The sequence below is a fragment of the Mobula birostris genome, chromosome 20 (assembly GCF_030028105.1).
Source record: "Mobula birostris isolate sMobBir1 chromosome 20, sMobBir1.hap1, whole genome shotgun sequence".
NCBI classification, from domain to species: Eukaryota; Metazoa; Chordata; class Chondrichthyes; order Myliobatiformes; family Myliobatidae; genus Mobula; species Mobula birostris.
This window is the reverse complement of record NC_092389.1, coordinates 9,131,543-9,149,811: the sequence shown is the minus strand read 5'-3', so window position 1 is coordinate 9,149,811 and position 18,269 is coordinate 9,131,543. Positions and strand designations below refer to the sequence as shown.

The following is an 18,269-nucleotide window of genomic DNA, read 5'->3' as shown; positions in this document are numbered from 1 at the left end:
AATAGGCATGTGAGAAGAGGTAAAAGGCCAGAGTAGGGAATAGAGGAAGAGCAGAGGGGAAAGGAAAAAAAACTGGAAAGAGAAATCGATATTCATGCCATCAGGTTGGAGACTATCCAGAGGGAATATGAAGTGTTGTTCCTCCTCCCTGAGCGTAGCCTCACCATGGAACAAGAGGAGGCCATGGACAGATGTGTGGGGACAGGAATGGGAGTTGGAATTAAGATGTTCGGCCGCCTCAAAGTGCTGCACAAGTATTCTACCAGCAGAAGAGATGTGCACCAATGGTAAAATGAAGAAAATGGGGAATGCACAAAGAACAGAATATAAATGGTGAAGAGACTGGAGAGGAGGAGGAGGGGAGGCAAGGGAACAGAGGACATGAATATAATGACAAAAATTTAAATATCATAAACATTCCTGAACCATATCCCAGAAGGTCAGTAACTACATGGGTGATGGTTGAGCAGATTGACTTCATTCACGTTTGATACCAACAGTATTTTGTATAAAGGCATGAAAGAAATTTGAACCTTGATTTTGGAAACTGCTTTTAATTATACCACTTCTTCTTTAGTCCCATGAGATATAGGATGATTTAGTTCCTCTCAGTCTGTGGCTGGCGTAGCTAATGTAGAAACCACAGTCAGATGCTGATAGTGTATGTGGAATGGTAGTTTATCAGGTGCTTGTGTGCGCCTCCACTGTCTGCTCTCAACGTTCTCACTACTATCTTGACAGCTCCTCTCTGCTTTCAGGAACATGGTGGAGAGGTTTGCAAAGACTATCGGGGAGAGTTTAAACTAGAATTGCTGGGGGGTGGGAACTGAACTGGAGTGACGGAGGAAAGGGAGGTTGGCTCACAAATAGAAAGCTTGGACACAGTGCGAAAGGAAGGGTAGGTAGGTGATAGAGAAGGGACACACTCAGATCGATGGTTTGAGATGTGTCTATTTTAATGCGAGGAGTATTATGAATAAAGTGGATGATCTTAGAGCGGGGATCAGCACTTGGAGCTATGATGTTGTGGCCATTACAGAGACTTGGATGGCTCAGGGGCAGGAATGGTTACTTCAAGTGCCAGGCTTTAGATGTTTTAGAAAGGACAGGGAAGGAGGCAAAAGAGGTGGGGGCGTGGCACTGTTGATCAGAGATAGTGTCACGGCTGCAGAAAAGGAGGAAGTCATGGAGGGGTTGTCTACTGAGTCTCTGTGGGTGGAAGTTTGAAACAGGAAGGGGTCAACAACTCTACTGGGTGTTTTTTATTGACCATCCAATAGTAACAGGGATATTGAGGAGCAGATAGGGAGACAGATTCTGGAAAGTGTAATAATAACAGGGTTGTCATGGTAGGAGATTTTAATTTCCCAAATATCGATTGGTACCTCCCTAGAGTGAGGGGTTTAGATGGGGTGGAGGTTGTTTGGTGTGTTCAAAAAGGTTTCCTGACACAATATGCAGATAAGCCTACAAGAGGAGAGGCTGCACTTGATCTGGTATTGAGAACTGAACCTGGTCAGGTGTCAGGTCTCTCAGTGGGAGAGCATTTTGGAGATAGTGATCACAATTCTATCTCCTTTACCATAGCATTGGTGAGGGATAGGAACAGACAAGCTACGGAAGCATTCATTTGGAGTAAGGGTAAATATGAGGCTATCAGGCAGGAACTTGAAGCATAAATAGGAAACAGATGTTCTCAGGGAGATGTATGGAAGAAATGTGGCAAATGTTCAGGGGATTGTGCGTGGGGTTCTACGTAGGTACGTTCCAATGAGACAGGGAAAGGATGGTAGGGTACAGGAACTGTGATGTACAAAGGCTGTTGTAAATCTAATCAAGAAGAAAAGAGCTTATGAAAGGTTCATAAAACTAGGTAATGATAGAGATCTCGAAGATTATAAGGCTAGCAGGAAGGAGCTTAAGAATGAAATTAGGAGAGCCAGAAGGGGCCATGAGAAGGCTTTGGTGGATAGGATTAAGGAAAACCCCAAGGCATTCTACAAGTATGTGAAGAGCAAGAGGATAAGATGTGAGAGAATAGGACCAATCAAGTGTGACAGTGGAAAAGTGTGTATGGAGGAGATGGCAGAGGTATTTAATGAATATTTTGCTTCAGTATTCACTATGGAAAAGGATCTTGGCGATTGTAGGGATGACTTGCGGCAGATTGAAAAGCTTGAGCATGTAGATATTAAGGAAGAGGATGTGCTGGAGCTTTTGGAAAGCATCAAGTTGGATAAGTCACTGGGACCGGACGGGATGTACCCCAGGCTACTGTGGGAGGTGAGGGAGGAGATTGCTGAGCCTCTGGCGATGATCTTTGCATCATCAATGAGGACGGGAGAGGTTCCGGACGATTGGAGGGTTACGGTGTTGTTCCCTTATTCAAGAAAGAGAGTAGGGACAGCCCAGGAAATTATAGACCAGTGAGTCTTACTTCAGTGGTTGGTAGGTTGATGAAAAAGATCCTGAGAGGCAGGATTTATGAACACTTGGAGAGGCAAAATATGATTAGGAATAGTCAGCACGGCTTTGTCAAAGGCAGGTCATGCCTTACGAGCCTGATTGAATTTTTTGAGGATGTGACCAGACACATTGATGAAGGAAGAGCAGTAGATGTAGTGTACATGGATTTCAGCAAGGCATTTCATGAGGTACCCCATGCAAGGCTTATTGAGAAAGTAAGGAGGCATGGGATCCAAGGGGATATTGCTTTGTGGATCCAGAACTGGCCACAGAAGGCAAAGAATGGTTGTAGATGGGTCATATTCTGCACGGAGGCCGGTGACCACTGGTGTGCCTTGGGGATCTGTTCTGGGACCCCTACTCTTTGTGGATTTTTTTATTAATGAACTGGATGAGTAAGTGGAGGGATGGGTTAGCAAACTTGCTGATGACACAGAGGTTGGGGGTGTTGTGGATAGTGTGGAGGGCTGTCAGAGGTTACAGCAGGACATCAATAGGATACAAAACTGGGCTGAGAAGTGGCAGATGGAGTTCAACCCAGATAAGTGTGAGGTGGTTCATTCTGGTAGGTCAAATATGATGGCAGAATATAGTATTAATGGTAAGACTCCTGGCAGTGTGGAGGATCAGAGGGATCTTGGGGTCTGAGTCCATTGGATGCTCAAAGCAGCTGCGCAAGTTAACTCTGTGGTTAAGAAGGCATACAGCGCATTGGCCTTCATCAATTGTGGGATTGAGTTTAAGAGCTGAGAGGTAATATTGCAGCTATATAGGACCCTGGTCAGACCCCACTTGGAGTACTGTGCTCAGTTCTGGTCGCCTCGCTACAGGAAAGACGTGGAAACCATAGAAAGGGTGCAGAGGATGTTGCCTGGATTGGGGAGCATGTCTTATGAGAATAGGTTGAGTGAACTCGGCCTTTTCTCCTTGGAGCGACGGAGGATGAGAGGTGACCTGATAGAGGTGTACAAGATAATGAGAGGCATTGATTGTGTGGATAGTCTGAGGCTTTTTCCCAGGGTTGAAATGGCTAGCACAAGAGGGCATAGTTTTAAGGTGCTTGGAAGTAGGTACAGAGGAGATGTCAGGGGTAAGTTTTCTACGCAGAGAGTGGTGAGTGCGTGGAATGGGCTGCCGGCGACAGTGGTGGAGGCGGATACGATAGGGTCTTTTAAGAGACTCCTGGACAGGTACATGGAGCTTAGGAAAAATAGAGGGCTATGGGTAACCCTAGGTAGTTCTAAGGTAAGGACATGTTTGGCACAGCTTTGTGGGCCAAAGGGCCTGTATTGTCCTGTAGGTTTTTCTATGTTTCTATGAATCGGTCATTCTTCTCAAGGAGAATTTAGGTAAGCACTTGGATCTTCTCATACAGCCATCTAGTAATTGTTTCCTATTTCCCCAGTCTGGTATCAACTGTACAAACGATGCCCAACAGAGCATATAAAGTTCAAAGTACATTTATTATCAAAGTAGGTATACCTCGTACATCTTTGAGATTCGTATTCTTGAAGGCAGCCACAAAACTTAAACAATAGAATTCATGAAAAACCCCACAAGACAAAGACAGTCAAACATCCAATGTGCAAAAAAGAAAAAGAAATTGTGCAAACAATAAAAAAAAGCAAACAATCCATACAACACGAAGCGCGGAGTCCCCAAAATTATGGCCTCAGCCACAGAGCTAGTTCAGCACTGCAGCTGTTACAGGAGCCCGAAAGGTCATTGGGGCCTCAGTGCTGGGGATATTGGCCAAGGAAAGAACACTGATGTTTGTTTATTAAACCCAGTGAATTTGGATTTTGCAGAGACAGTGTTGGCGGCATTTTTCCTATGCCTTGAAGTGTCTGCTGTAGATAGTTCAGTGTCAGAAAGGCAAGTGTGCTTGCTGCCTGCAGACTGAGTTTTGTACTAGCTCTGAAGTTTTGATCTTTGTGTACCTCTTTCCTGAATAGGCCAAAGGCTGTGCTGCTATATTGAAGATGGTGGTAAATTTTGTCGTTCACGTCCACTGTCACCAACCATGTCTCCCAGGATATGTGAAATGTCCACATTCTCCAGGGTCTGGAATGAATCTTTATCAAGGGAGGTGCAATGTGGACAGATTGGTGGAGGTCTGTTGCCTTGTAAATGTTGACTGTAAGCTCAATTCTCTCATAATTCAGAGAAAGCATTGACAATGGCTCAGAGCTTGATCTTTGAGTATGAAAACACATGTATCATCTGTGTACTGCAGAATAATCACTGCAATTCAAGTGTCTTTGGGTCTAGAATTTTAACACTATGGTTTGAACCACTTTCCATTTGTTCTGAAGATTTCTCCCAAGGGAAGGTTTTTTTTTGGTGTTAAGGTAATGTTCCGGCAAGAGTGATTTGAGAATTGTGTTGGGGCAATGATGCAGTCTTGACACTAGCTTTCACAGAAACTGGTTCTATTGCAGACCTATTGGTTAATATCATAACTTGCATTATGTCATGGGGTAAGGTCAAAGGCAGTCAAATTCCTGTTGCAACCTAATTCGGGGCTGCCATCCGCTAGGGGCTCGCAGAACGCGATCTTCATTGTGCAATAACTCCACAAATGCTGCCAGGAGCCACACCAGCCTTTGTGACCTTATTGAAGCATTTGACTCCATTAACTGGGATAACTGTATCACTGAAATATTAATACAGATCATTGGGTTGGTAGGCAACTGTAAATTGTCCCTAACGTCTTGGTAAGAGGCAGAATCTGAGGGAGGAAGTTGATAGGAAATGGGGAGATAAAAATAAATGAGATGAGTGTAAATGGGTGGTCGATGGCCGGCTTGGACTTGATGAGTCAAAGGACCTTTATCTGTGCTGTATGACTATTCAAGATTCAATGTACATTTATTATCAATGTACAATTTATACACCCTTGAAACTTGTCTGCTGCCTTACGGCCATAAAATAAGAAACCCAAAAGAAACCAATTTTTTAAAAAAACGACCAACACCCAATGCACAGAGAAAGAGAAAAAAGCAAATAATGCAAACAATCGAACGAGATTGAGTCCTTTGATCTGAATGCCCGGAGTAGGCCCAAAGCCTCAGTCGAAGTTCATCATATGAGCGGGATAGACTATGATTCTATCTTTGTTATCTGTCAGAAACAGAAAGTATTGAAGACAGTTAGTAATAAATTATTGGAAGTTTGTTAATTGAAGGTAGTGCCAGCCAACATATGGGTACTTCCACTGTTGAAACTCTGCATCAGATGCCTGCTGTTTGAGCATTGCTCCCTAAGAACGGAAGAAACATTGGGTTTAAACACACTAAACACAACTGCTGGCAATCAAAGCATGTCCAGATTTAAGTTCGAGTTTATTGTCATTCACCTCTTTATTCATGATAACTACTTTATTCATTTTCCAGAATGTAGCTATTGCTATAAAGACCAAATTGTCCTTTAGGAGATATAATCACTTACCATTTTCCTAATAAAGGTTCTCCCACAGCTATTAGGTGGAAAATTCCAGGATTTACAAAGGAACAGGGACATAGTTCCGAGTGAGGATGGTTTTAATGTTCAAAGTAACTTTATTATCCAAGTACGTGTACACTCAGTGGCCACTTTGTTAGGTACAGGAGAGGAATCTGGTGTGGCGTTCTGCAGGTGTAGTCTATGCATTTCATGTATTGAATTGCTGCCGCATGATTGGCCGATTAGATATTTGCATTAACAAGCAGGTGTGCAGGTGTACCTAATAAAGTGGCCACTGAGTGTATGTTACCATGTATTACTACAAGTTTCATTTTCTGTAAAGGCCTGCAAGAAAATCAAGAAATACAATAGAATTTTCTGAAAAGCTATACATAAATAGACAAAGATTGACAAACAACCAATGTGCAAAAAGATAAATTGCAGAAAAATATAATACTGAGAGTCGTTGAAAGTGAGTCTGTAGTCACAGAATTGGTTTGGTGTAGTGGTGATTGAAGTCACCCACACCAGTCCAGGAGCCTGCTGGTTGTAGGGTAATAACTGTTCTTGAACTTGGTACCTCCTGCCAGGTAGTAGTTGTGAGAAGAGGGCTCAATGGCCTGAACAATAGGCGTCTTTGCTGATGGATTCTTGTGGCATTGCTCCATGTGTATGTGCACTGTTCATGTAAATGTACAGTGGAGACATGAGTGAAAGCATGTTGTCCTTGTATTTCTTGACGGTAACGTTTTTCAGAAGCTACCTACAGTAGCCTGGGGTGTGTAATTGCAAAGTATTTTTAGAAATGATACAGATTACAGCCACTGTCTGCCAGCATTGGAGGGAATGAATATTCAAGATGGCGCTAATCAACTGGTCTGCTTTATCCAGGATGGTGTTGAGCTACTGCAGCTGCAATTATCCAAGCAGGAGAACTGGTTGTGCACTTGGCCTGATGGAGTTTCGTGCAATCACTAATGTGTGATTATGTCTGTTTTACCTGCAGTGGAGTGATCATGAAATATTATTCGTATATCGTGACGTTTGGTAAGCTGGAATTCCCAGGCAGTGAATCAGAGAATGATATGATTCGCAATATATGTGAGCTCATCTGAAAAATACAAAAACAGGTATGTAACAATGGGGGGGGAGGGGAGCTGCAAAAGAGAGAAATCATGGTTTAAACATTAAACTGCTTTTGTGATATATTAGGAAATGTGGCTTATAGTAAAATGGAGTACAGTGCAAATCAGAGTTCCACGTTAGGGATGCTGGAAATTCAGATAGAAATTGTGTAAGAACATGATGGGATTTAGATGAGAGAAAATAGAGAATAGCTATTCCCAGTGACTGGAGCCAATAAGCAGGTGATAGGGCCAAATGAAACAGAAGAGAGTAGAGGATTGTTTGAATATGTAACAAATAAACAATGTCCCGTTCTCAAAATTCTCATCCTATTTTCAACTCCCGCCATTGTTTTGCCCTCTCCCCTCACCACACTCAATCCTCAACCCCATACCAAATATTTAATATTTTTTATTTAGAGATACGGCATGGTAACAGTCCCCCCTCCAGCCCAGTGATCCAGCGGTGCCCAATTACACTATGTAATGAATCAACCTACTCATCTGTGCATCTTTGGACTATGGGAGGAAATGGGAGCACCCAAAGGAAAACCACGCAGTCATGGGGAGAACTTGCATCTCCTTACATACAGTGGTGGAAATTGAAGCCATGTCGGGGGTACTGTAAAGCATTACTCTATCTGCTATGCTACTGTGCTGCCCTATCTTTTTAGCTTGCTCCTGTTGGATTTGGATGCTTTTCATCCAAGCTTCTTTCAGAAGTCAAGAAAGAGGTATAGAACTTGTTGTGGTACAATTGTTTTAATAATCATGATTAGAACAAAGGAATTGAAAATGGGGGAGAACAAAAGTCTAGTAGCTAAGAACAAAAAGAAAGGAAAGATTAAGAAAGGAAGTATAAAGAAAGATGGCAGGCCAACATGCACTGCTCTTAAGCAATAGATAAGAGACATTTCATTCAGGTTTGTAGATAAGAGTTAACCAATCGAATAGCCCCTATTCAAATAATGCAATACTAAAGATATTTCCAGAAAGAGACAGAACTGTAACCACTGGGAGACACACTGAATAATTGTACATACATAGGTAATTAAATAAATACAAGAAGGCAAAAATTGCTGAACTGCAACAGAAAAAACAATCATACAGTTGAATCCAACACTTAATTATCTTCTAATTGTTTTCTCTCCTTGGATTTTGACCTATTGATTATCCACAAATGAATTGCCCCACCATAGGCATTCATTTTCCAATGCCTTGAGCTCTGGAATCTGTCACCTGGTCTCTCCTCCTCCTCCCTGTTTAAGTTGGTCCTTAAAATCTCTGTACAGATATTCCCTTATCTAGTTTAATGTCAAGACTTGATAACATTCCTGTGAGGCTATTTAGAAATGCTTTTGCTTATTGAATAAACTTCATAAATGTAGAGTGAACCATTGAAGCTGTTTGGACTGGTGGTTTAGATTTAGGATGGTACCTGTAACTCTTCATGCTGTACTTAATAATCTTCCCCTTTGCCTTTTAGCCTTCCACAAAAAAGTAAATTGTACCACACCACTTACCTTATTAGGTAAGGAGTGGAACCCAATGTGGTCTTCTACTGCTCTAGCCCATCCACTTTAATGCCTGATGTATTGTGCATTTAAAGATGCTCTTCGAGAAACATAGAAAACCTACAGCACAATACAGGCCCTTCGGCCCACAAAGCTGTGCCAAACATGTCCTTACCTTAGAAATTACCTAGGGTTACCCATAGCCCTCTATTTTTCTAAGCTCCATGTACCTGTCCAGGAGTCTCTTAAAAGACTCTATCATATCCGCCTCCACCACCGTCGCCGGCAGCAATGCACTCACCACGCTCTGCGTTTAAAAAAAAAACTTTTCCCTGACATCTCCTCTGTACCTACTTCCAAGCACCTTTAAAACTATGCTGTCTCATGTTAGCATTTCAGCCCTGGGAAAAAGCCTCTGACTATCGACACGGTCAATGCCTCTCGTCATCTTGTATACCTCTATCAGGTCACCTCTCATTCTCTGTTGTTCCAAGGAGAAAAGGCTGAGTTCACTCAACCTATTCTCATAAGGCGTGCTCCCCAATCCAGGCAACATCCTTGTAAATCTCCTCTGCACCCTTTCTATGGTTTCCACATCCTTCTTGTAGTGAGGTGACCAGCACTGAGCACAGTACTCCAAGTGGGGTCTGACCAGGGTCCTATATAGCTGTGAATATTACCTCTCAGCTCTTCTATGGTTATTTGAGTTACTGTCACCTTCCTGTCAGCTTGAACCAGTTTGGTCATTCTCCTCTGACCTCTCTCATTAACAAGGGGTTTTCACCCACAGAACTGCCACTCACTGGATATTTTATTTTGTTTCTCGCACCATTCTCTGTAAAATTGCAGGAGATTAGCAGTTTCTGAGATACTCAAACCACCATATCTGACACCAACAATCGTTCCATGGTCAAAATCACATTTATGCCCATTTCTTATGTTTGGTCTGAACAACAACTGAATCTCTTGAACATGTCTGCATGCTTTTGTGTATTGAGTTGCTGCCACACGATTGGCTGATTAGATATTTGCATTAACAAGCAGGTGTACCTAATAAAGTTGCCATGGAGTGTATGTCCAGCTGTAAAGAATTAGCAACTGATAGAGAGGGATCTTAACAGCAATAATTGCTTGCATTTGTACTGTGCTTCTAACATTGTAAAACAGCGTATTGCAGAAGCCCAGTCCCTTATTAGGGCAGGCAACCTTTTGATTGGTCAAAAAGTGGATTTCATGAGTAATTTAAGGAGAGAAATATGGAATAGCTTTGGGACAAAGTTTGCAAGTTTATGATCCAGCAGCTTATAATGCAAAGGTTGCACAAAAGTCTGAAATTGAAGGACCATGAAGATTGTAGTCCTGATATAGGAGACAAGGCCAAACTTGACCAGTAGCACCTATAGTTGAGTGTGCATAGACTGTGATGTATGAAGTCATTGCTGATAGATTACAGCAGCAGAGATTCAGATGAACTATTTGTTGAAGGAGACAATGTAAAAGAAGAGTTGGTAAATGCTTGAATGGAGAGAATTAATTCTTTCCACAGCAAGGTATAGTTTCTCATTCAGTTTGCGTTGGTCACTGCTACTGGGGGATCTTCTATTTCGACCCCTGAAACAACTTGGAGTTTGGACCAACTAATTTCATTTCTACACCATACTCAGTGTCTTTATTCATATTAAGGAACACTAGGATATAAATCATGGGCAAAGGGTTATAGCAGTTGCTTTAAAGTTCCTCCTTCCTGACATTGACAACAACCCTAGTTTGTGTTTTTTTTTTGGTCTCCTGTTTCAGTCTTATTAATGTTTATTGGGATTGGCTGTCACATGACACAACATAACTTTTTTTCAAAAAATGTCTTTCCCTCAATGGCCGAAATTATTCTATTGTGCAACCAGCCTATCATAAGTGGCCATGCCAACTGCCATTGCTGCTTAAGCTTCTGGATTTTTTTCCCTGATTCTTGCCACCTTTCCTCTTCCTGTGACACTAATTAAAATTTTACCTGACCATGCCCCCACCCCATTTTTTTTCTGATGCAGAGAATTACTTCTACTCTCTCTTAACACTTGCCTGTGGTTTTCTCCTCAGCCACTGTTGCCCAAGGATGAAGAGTCCTTGTTTTATCAAATCCACTGTCAATTGCGTCTTTGTTGCAGATTGGTATCCCAGCCACTTGCTTCTTTGCCTCTGTGGTTTGAATGTGTGTTCCTCATTGTGTTTGAAAGGGCGAGATTGGGCTTTGTATGGTGTATATGTGAAATTACAGAGTGGGTTTTAACATCTGCATCCTTCACTCACAGCTGCTGTATGAATAAACTGGCATCAAGGGACCAATGACTGGTCAACTGACATGAGCAGAGCACCAAAGAATCGCTGCCTTCCCCTGGAAATGCCGAGGCTGCTGCTTTCTGTTTGCTACCTTATTCACACTAAACTAAGAGATTGTATTTTGTGTTTTATCACAGATTTCTATTTTGTGTATTGTGGCCACTTGACGCTCTCCTTCACTTCTCATGTTCTGATTTCCGCATTGATTGATGCTTTTGTTTCTTCTAGGAGAGTCCCCATTGGTGTCCTGACCAACCTCCCACCTTCTGTGCTATGGAAATTTGCATTAGAACATAGAAAATTACAGCACCATACAGACCCTTCAGCTTATGATGTTATGCCAACTTTTTAAAATACTGTAAGATCTATCTAGCCCTTCCCTCTCACATAGCCCTCCATTTTTCTATCCATCCATGTGCCTATCAAAGAATCTCTTAAGTGTCCCTAATGTATCTGCCTCGACCACCACCCCGGCAACATGTCCCATGCATCCACCACTCTGTGTATATTAAAAAAATAAGAAAAATCTGCCTCCTGACAACCCTGCCCCATACTTTCCTCCCAACACCTTAAAGTTATGTGTTAGCCTTTTCTACCCTAGGAAAAGGTCTCTGGCTCTCTACTTGATTTATGACATTAATCTTGTACATCTCTATCAAGTCACCTCTCATCCTCCTAAACTTGCCTTTCAACTTCCCCACACTGTTCTTCCAAAGACAAGTTCAACGTTTTGAAGCTGGTGCATATTAAACTGTATACGTTTAATTTTATAATCATTTCTAAATTAACTTTAAAGTTGTTTGTATTTCTATGAATGACGCATCTACTACACTCTGCATTTAATCTCTGCAGCGTCTTCCAACTCTGCAATGCTTTTTGATCTTAATTTCTCTGTTCACATGCACCTGATTTAAATGACGACTGCCATGCTTTTAGTGAACCAGGCCCTGAGGCCTAGAATTTCTTCCTTGCAGCTCTTTATCTCTTCTTCCAAGCGTTCTTTTAAAGTTAGTTGCTGGTAAAGTTGCTTTTATCCAGAATTATTATTTCTGAAGCCCTGAAGAAGGGTCTCGGACTGAAACTTCAACTGTTTATTGATTTCCATAGATGCTGCCTGACCTGCTAAGTTCCTCAAGCATTTTGTGTGTGTTGCTGTGGGTTTCCAGCATCTGCAGACTTCCTTGTGTTTAATAATTTGTTTGGCACCTTTTCTGTTAACTGCTTGTGAATCTTTAATAATATTAGAAGTCCCTTACAAATAGCTTTTTTCTCCTTTGTTGTTGGAGATTCTCCTGCACCTTCAACAAATGAAGTTTACATATTTATGTATTTTGCTATTGTGTATTTATTCCATAAAGTGAACAATGAAAAACAGTGTGTCCTACTCTATTTACTTAGAGGTGAGTCCATTCCTCCTTCAGTGTCTAATCTCACCCAGAAATGTCTGCTATCTGTGGTTGATGGGGGGGTGGGGAGAAACTGAAGAGTGGAAAGCAGTTCATAGATGGTTTGAAGCATAGGAAGTTAAACAGTGAAATCATGACGAAGTAATCTATTTTTGGCAACGGTGGTTTAGAGGTGAACTTTGCACTTGGGATATCTCATTCAAAGCTGGCCTCAGTGACTTTTTATATCCATCTGAGGGTCCCATCTGAGGGTAATCAGAAATTGTTGTTCCGCATTGGGCGGCAACCTTTGCCGTTTCCTTAGCATTTGTCTTTTTTTTAACAAGGCCGAGTTGCTAGCTCAACGCTAAACCCAGCACGGATGGAAACCGTGCAAGGAGCCGGCCGGATTTGAACCTGGAACCACTTGCCTTGAAGTCCAGTGCACATGCCTCTACGCCACTGGCTGCCTAGTCGGGAATTGTTTTGCACTAATTAGTGCAGGATAAGGAAATACACAGTTATCCTTGTACTGCTGTGTGTGTATGTGTGTGTGTGTTGCAATTCTCTTGACACTGCAGAAATTAAAGAGTTTTGTCAGCCTAGTTCCTGGTTGGGGGGGGGTGAGTGTGGTTAAAGAAGTTGGATCTATATTCCTTGAATTTAAGAATGAGGTATGATCTCATTGAAACTCCTAAAAGAGCCTGCTAGAAGATATGTTAAGGTGTTTCTACTCGTGTAAAGTCTCAAATGAGGGGAGATAGTTACAAAATAATGGAATGATAATTTAAAACTGTAGGAATTTTGTCTCTGAAATGGTAGTGAATCTCTGGAATTTTCTACCCAGGTATACAGTGGCATGCAAAAGTTTTGGCACCCCTGGTGAAAATTTCTGTTAATGTGAATAGCTAAGCGAGTAAAAGATGAACTGATTTCCAAAAGGCATAAAGTTAAAGATGACACATTTCTTTTATATTTTAAGCAGGATTACTTTTTTGTTTCCATCTTTTACAGTTTCAAAATAACAAAAAAGGAAAAGGGCCTGAAGCAAAAGTTTGGGCACCCTGCATGGTCAGTACTTAGTAACACCCCCTTTGGCAAGTATCACAGCCTGTAAACGTTTTCTGTAGCCAACTAAGAGTCTTTCAATTCTTGTTTGGGGAATTTTCGCCCATTCTTCCTCGCAAAAGGCTTCTAGTTCTGTAGATTCTTGGGCCGTCTTGCATGCACTGCTCTTTTGAGGTCTATCCACAGATTCTCAATGATGTTTAGGTCGGGGGACTGTGAGAGCCATGGTAAAACCTTCAGCTTGCGCCTCTTGAGGTAGTCCATTGTGGATTTTGAGGTGTGTTTAGGATCATTATCCTGTTGTAGAAGCCATCCTCTTTTCATCTTCAGTTTTTTTACAGATGGTGTGATGTTTGCTTCCAGAATTCGCTGGTATTTAATTGAATTCATTCTTCCCTCTACCAGTGAATGTTCCCCGTGCCACTGGCTGCAACACAAGCCCAAAGCATGATCAATCCACCCCCGTGCTTAACAGTTGGAGAGGGGTTCTTTTCATGAAATTCTGCACCCTTTTTTCTCCAAACATACCTTTACTCATTACGGCCAAAAAGTTCTATTTTAACTTCATCAGTCCACAGGACTTGTTTCCAAAATGCATCAGGCTTGTTTAGATGTTCCTTTGAACCTTTTGAATAAAATAAAGTTTTCTTGCTTAAAATATTAAAGAAATGTATAATCTTTGACTTTATGCCTTTTGGAAATCAGTTCATCTTTTACTCGCTTAGCTATTCACATTAACAGAAATTTTGACCAGGGGTGCCCAAATTTTTGCAAGCCACTGTATGTGGATGCTAGATCATTGGAGCTATTTAAAGTGGAGCTAGGTAATTTTTTGTAAGATGAGGAATTTAAGGGTTGTGGGGAACTGGCAGAAATAAGCAGTTGAGGCCTGTGACAGATCAGCCAAAACTATACTGAATGGAAGGGAGGACATGAGGAACCATGCCCTATTCCTGCTGCTATTTTCTTGTCACTTTTTTTTTTAACCATGATTGGTTTGGCAAACAGCTTACTTTGCCATGCCAGATTTAGTGTGCTCTGCTCTTTGCTAATGTGATGCTAGGTTATGTTTAGGTTTATTCCTGTGAGTTTAGGCCTTGGAACTCAAATACCAAAATCCTTGAGTCACAGAGTTGTACAGCTCAGAAACAGGCCCTTCAGCCCAACTCAACCAGACAGAGTATTTGCACTGGACCTCGAGGCGAGTGGTTCCGGGTTTGAATCCAGCCGACTCTTTGCACACTTTCCATCCGTGCTGGGTTCAGCACCTATCTAAGCTAGTCCAGTATCGTTTTAAACCTTTCCTGTCCAAATATCTTGTTAAAAGTTGTTACTGTGTCTGCCTTGACCACTTCCTTCAACAGCTTGTTCCATATATGCACCAACCTCTGTGTGGAAAAAGTTGCCCCTCAGGATCCTTTTAAATCTTTTAAATCTGATGTAGCACAAAAAACACTAAGATTAAGAACACAAAAATAAAAAAACAATAAATATAAATACAGAAACACAGGATGGCACAGTGGCAAAGTGGTTAGCACAATGCTTTACAGTACCTGCGACCCAGATCCAATTCCCGCCACTGTCTGCAAGGTGCTTGTACGTTCTCCCCGTGACCGCGAGGGTTTCCTCCGGGTGCTCTGGTTTTCTTCCACGGTCCAAAGGTGCACCGGTTGATAGGCCAATTGGTCATTGTAAATTATCCTGTGATTAGGCTATGATTTAATCGGGGGAATTGCTGGGCAGTGTGGCTCGAAGGGCCAGAAGGGCTTATTTGTTATATCCCAATAAATAAATAAAGACTCCAAGCTTAGCCTCTTTGACACCTTGCACAACTAAAGTATTACATCCAACTTCTGCACTCAATGTCCTGACGAATGAAGGCCAGTGTGCTAAAAGCTGCCTTCACCACCTCTCTACCTGTGATGACACCTTCAGGACATAAAATGTGGTGGGATTGGAACCAAGGTGGTGGTTAGCTGCCCGTTAGCGGGTCCACCCAGATGGGGGACAAACATTTCACCTCTTAGCTCTTTTTAATGGTTTTTGTGTTTGTGAGTGTGTGCTTATCGAGTCCTCATCGAGGGATCAGCAGTTGAAAGGGTGAACAGTGTCACGTTACTGGGTGCCAACATCTCTGACGATCTATCCTGGGCCCAACATATTGATGCAATTACGAAGGAGGCATAACAGCAGCTACTGTATATTTCATTAGGAATTTGAAGAGACTTAGTAGCCGCCCCAGCATAGAGGATATCTTTAAAAGGCAATGTCTCAAAGCTGTGGCATCCATCATTAAGGACCCCCATCACCCAGGATGTGCCCTCTTCTCATTGCTGCCATCTGTGAGGAGGTACAGGAGCCTGAAGACACACACTCAATGTTTTAGGAACAGCTTCATCCCCTGATTTCTGAATGGACAATGAACCCCTGTACACGACCTCAATATATTTTGCTCTCTTTTTTGCACTAGTTATTTAGCAAAGTTAACAAATTTCATGACATGTGCTGGTGATATCAAACCTGATTCTGATTTAATTTTAAAAATAAATTTCCCTTTTGTAATTTATAGCTAGGTTTTATTATTATATGCTGCTGCAAAAAAAAAACAAATTTCTCAACATATCAGTGATATTAAACCTGATTTTGATTCTGATTCTGCTATATGATTCTGTGACACTGAGTTTCAAGAAGAATTGAAATTAAATTCCACTTCATTCACCAAGCACTTTTGGGGTTAATCTATTTACACTAATAGTTTGTTTTGGAAGCTTGCAACCACTTAGTGAGAGGCAAAATCTAAAAAAGGTTTGGAAAGCCTCTCTCCGCTACAAAGTCTGGTAATCTTTGAGCTCACGTAGTAACCGTAATGAAATTTAAATCAGTATAACAGCTGTTTTAAAGGACGTTACTCATCTTCTCTCTTCTTGGAATTTCTGTAAGCCTGACAGATAAAGTTACATTTTTATTAAAAACTTGCCCTGCTGCTTTTAATAAATATGAGTCTCAACACATCATAGTGGTTTTGATGATTGTGACAGTCATTTCTCGATATACATGTGACAAATGACGCTAGCCTTTACCTTTTTTGCAAATATCTGGAAGTGGAAATTAGTGCATCGCACCCAAAGATTTATGACTTACAAAGAATCAGAAATAGATTAAAACAAACTGCCCTTGGTTTTGCTTTAGTAGAGACTGATGCTGGAGGGTTGCTATGTGACCATGCTATTATGGGTTCTTGGAACCAGTTCCCATCTTGTTATGATGGGCTGTTGTTCCAGGCCTGGAGAGTGAAATGCCACGACGCCTAGCCTATTCAGTTAATTATTGACTATGACCACCTTAATAACTTTTCACTAAAATGGGCTTTGTATTCTTTTTGTTGGAATCGTCTTCTTTAATATAAAAATTGTGAGTGATTGATGTTTAAATTTTTTGCTTGTGAATGTTGTGTATCAAAATGCTGTACTGCCTGTGATGCTGCTACAAGTAAGTTTTTAATTGCACCTGTACACACAGATACTTGTGCATGTGACAATAAACTTGACTTTGGCTTTTGAAAATTTACAAGGACATTGTGGCTCTGAAGAACCTGAGTTATACGGAAAGATTTAATAGGGTAGGACTTCATTCCCTGGAACGTAGAAGATTGAGGGGAGATTTGATAGAGGTATACAAAATTATGAGGGGTATAGATTGGGTAAAAGCAAGCAGGCTTTTTCCACTGAGGTTGGATGGAACTACAACTAGAGGTCATGGGTTAAGGGTGAAAGGTGAAAAGTTTAAGGGGAACATGAGGGGAAATCTCTTCACCCACAGGGTGATGAGCATGTGGAACGAGCTGCCAGTGCAAGCTCGATTTCAGTGTTTAAGAGAAGTTTGGATAGGTGCATGGATGGTAGGGGTGTGGAAGGCTGCAGTCCTGGTGCAGGTTGATGGGAGTAGGCAGTTTAAATGGATTAGCATGGACCTGATGGGCCAAAGGGCCTGTTTCTGTGACATACTTTTCTATGACTCTATGACTATACATGATTAGTGCAAGTTTTGTCTTTGCAGAGTGTTAGAGTGGATTGCTTTTGGGTAGATGATTTGTTAACACTTAAATGACTGTGGCCACCAGACTTATATTTTAACTGTTTGACAAAGGACTGTGGATTGAGCCCACCTGGGCTTCCTAAAAGGTGTAACACCCCACTGCCCACGGGAGGACTGTGATGGGGTGGAGTCAGTGGCTCACCTCTTTGCACACTGTGGGTTCGCAAAGAAGGTGTGGAAGAGAATGGAAGGGACAGTACTAAGATTCATGCCCAGCAGCTGCGTTACCGAGGACTCCGTGATCTACGGGCTGTTCCCGGGGACGCCCACGGAGACCAACATCCGGTGCTGCTGGCAGATCATCAATTCGGTGAAAGACGCTCTTTGGTCGGCCCGAAACTTGATGGTCTGCTAGCACATGGAGATGTCCGTGGGAGAATGCTGCCGACTGGCACATTCTCGTCTGCAGGAGTACGTTCTGAGGGATGCACTCAAACTTGGTGCAGCCACCGCGAAGGCCCGGTGGGGAAGGACCACAGTTTAACGTTCATCACCCGTAGGAGGGGGAGAGGTTGGGTGGGGAGGAGACCTACCCTCATCAGCGGTGTGGACAGATAATCAACATGGTGCCCAAGGAGTGGGTGGAATTGTTAATTTGGGAAAGTATTAGAGCCATTGCCTGCCTTTATTGTTGAAAATTTTGATTGTTAATAAGTCTTAACACTTGACCAAGAGTTGAGAGTAAACGCATGATTTACTGTAAACATCTTTCATTTGTAAATGAACAGAGTCAACGCAAAATTTTATTGTTAATAACTGTATTGAATAAGGACTCACAGTCAACGAATGGTTTTCTTTTTCTGTATGTAATTATTTTTATTTTGTAATATTTCTGAATA

General features: G+C 41.9%; 1 long non-coding RNA gene across 1 annotated transcript in view; it reads left to right on the top strand.

Annotated features, from left to right (window-relative positions):
* LOC140185445 (uncharacterized) overlaps positions 1-12,233 on the top strand; it is a 43,856-nt gene extending 31,623 nt beyond the window's left edge. Inside the window, exons 4-5 of the long non-coding RNA XR_011882637.1 lie at positions 6,917-7,040; positions 10,855-12,233. This is a non-coding gene — a long non-coding RNA (uncharacterized lncRNA). The remainder of the gene's footprint in view (positions 1-6,916; positions 7,041-10,854) is intronic.
* The last annotated feature ends 6,036 nt before the right edge of the window (positions 12,234-18,269 follow it).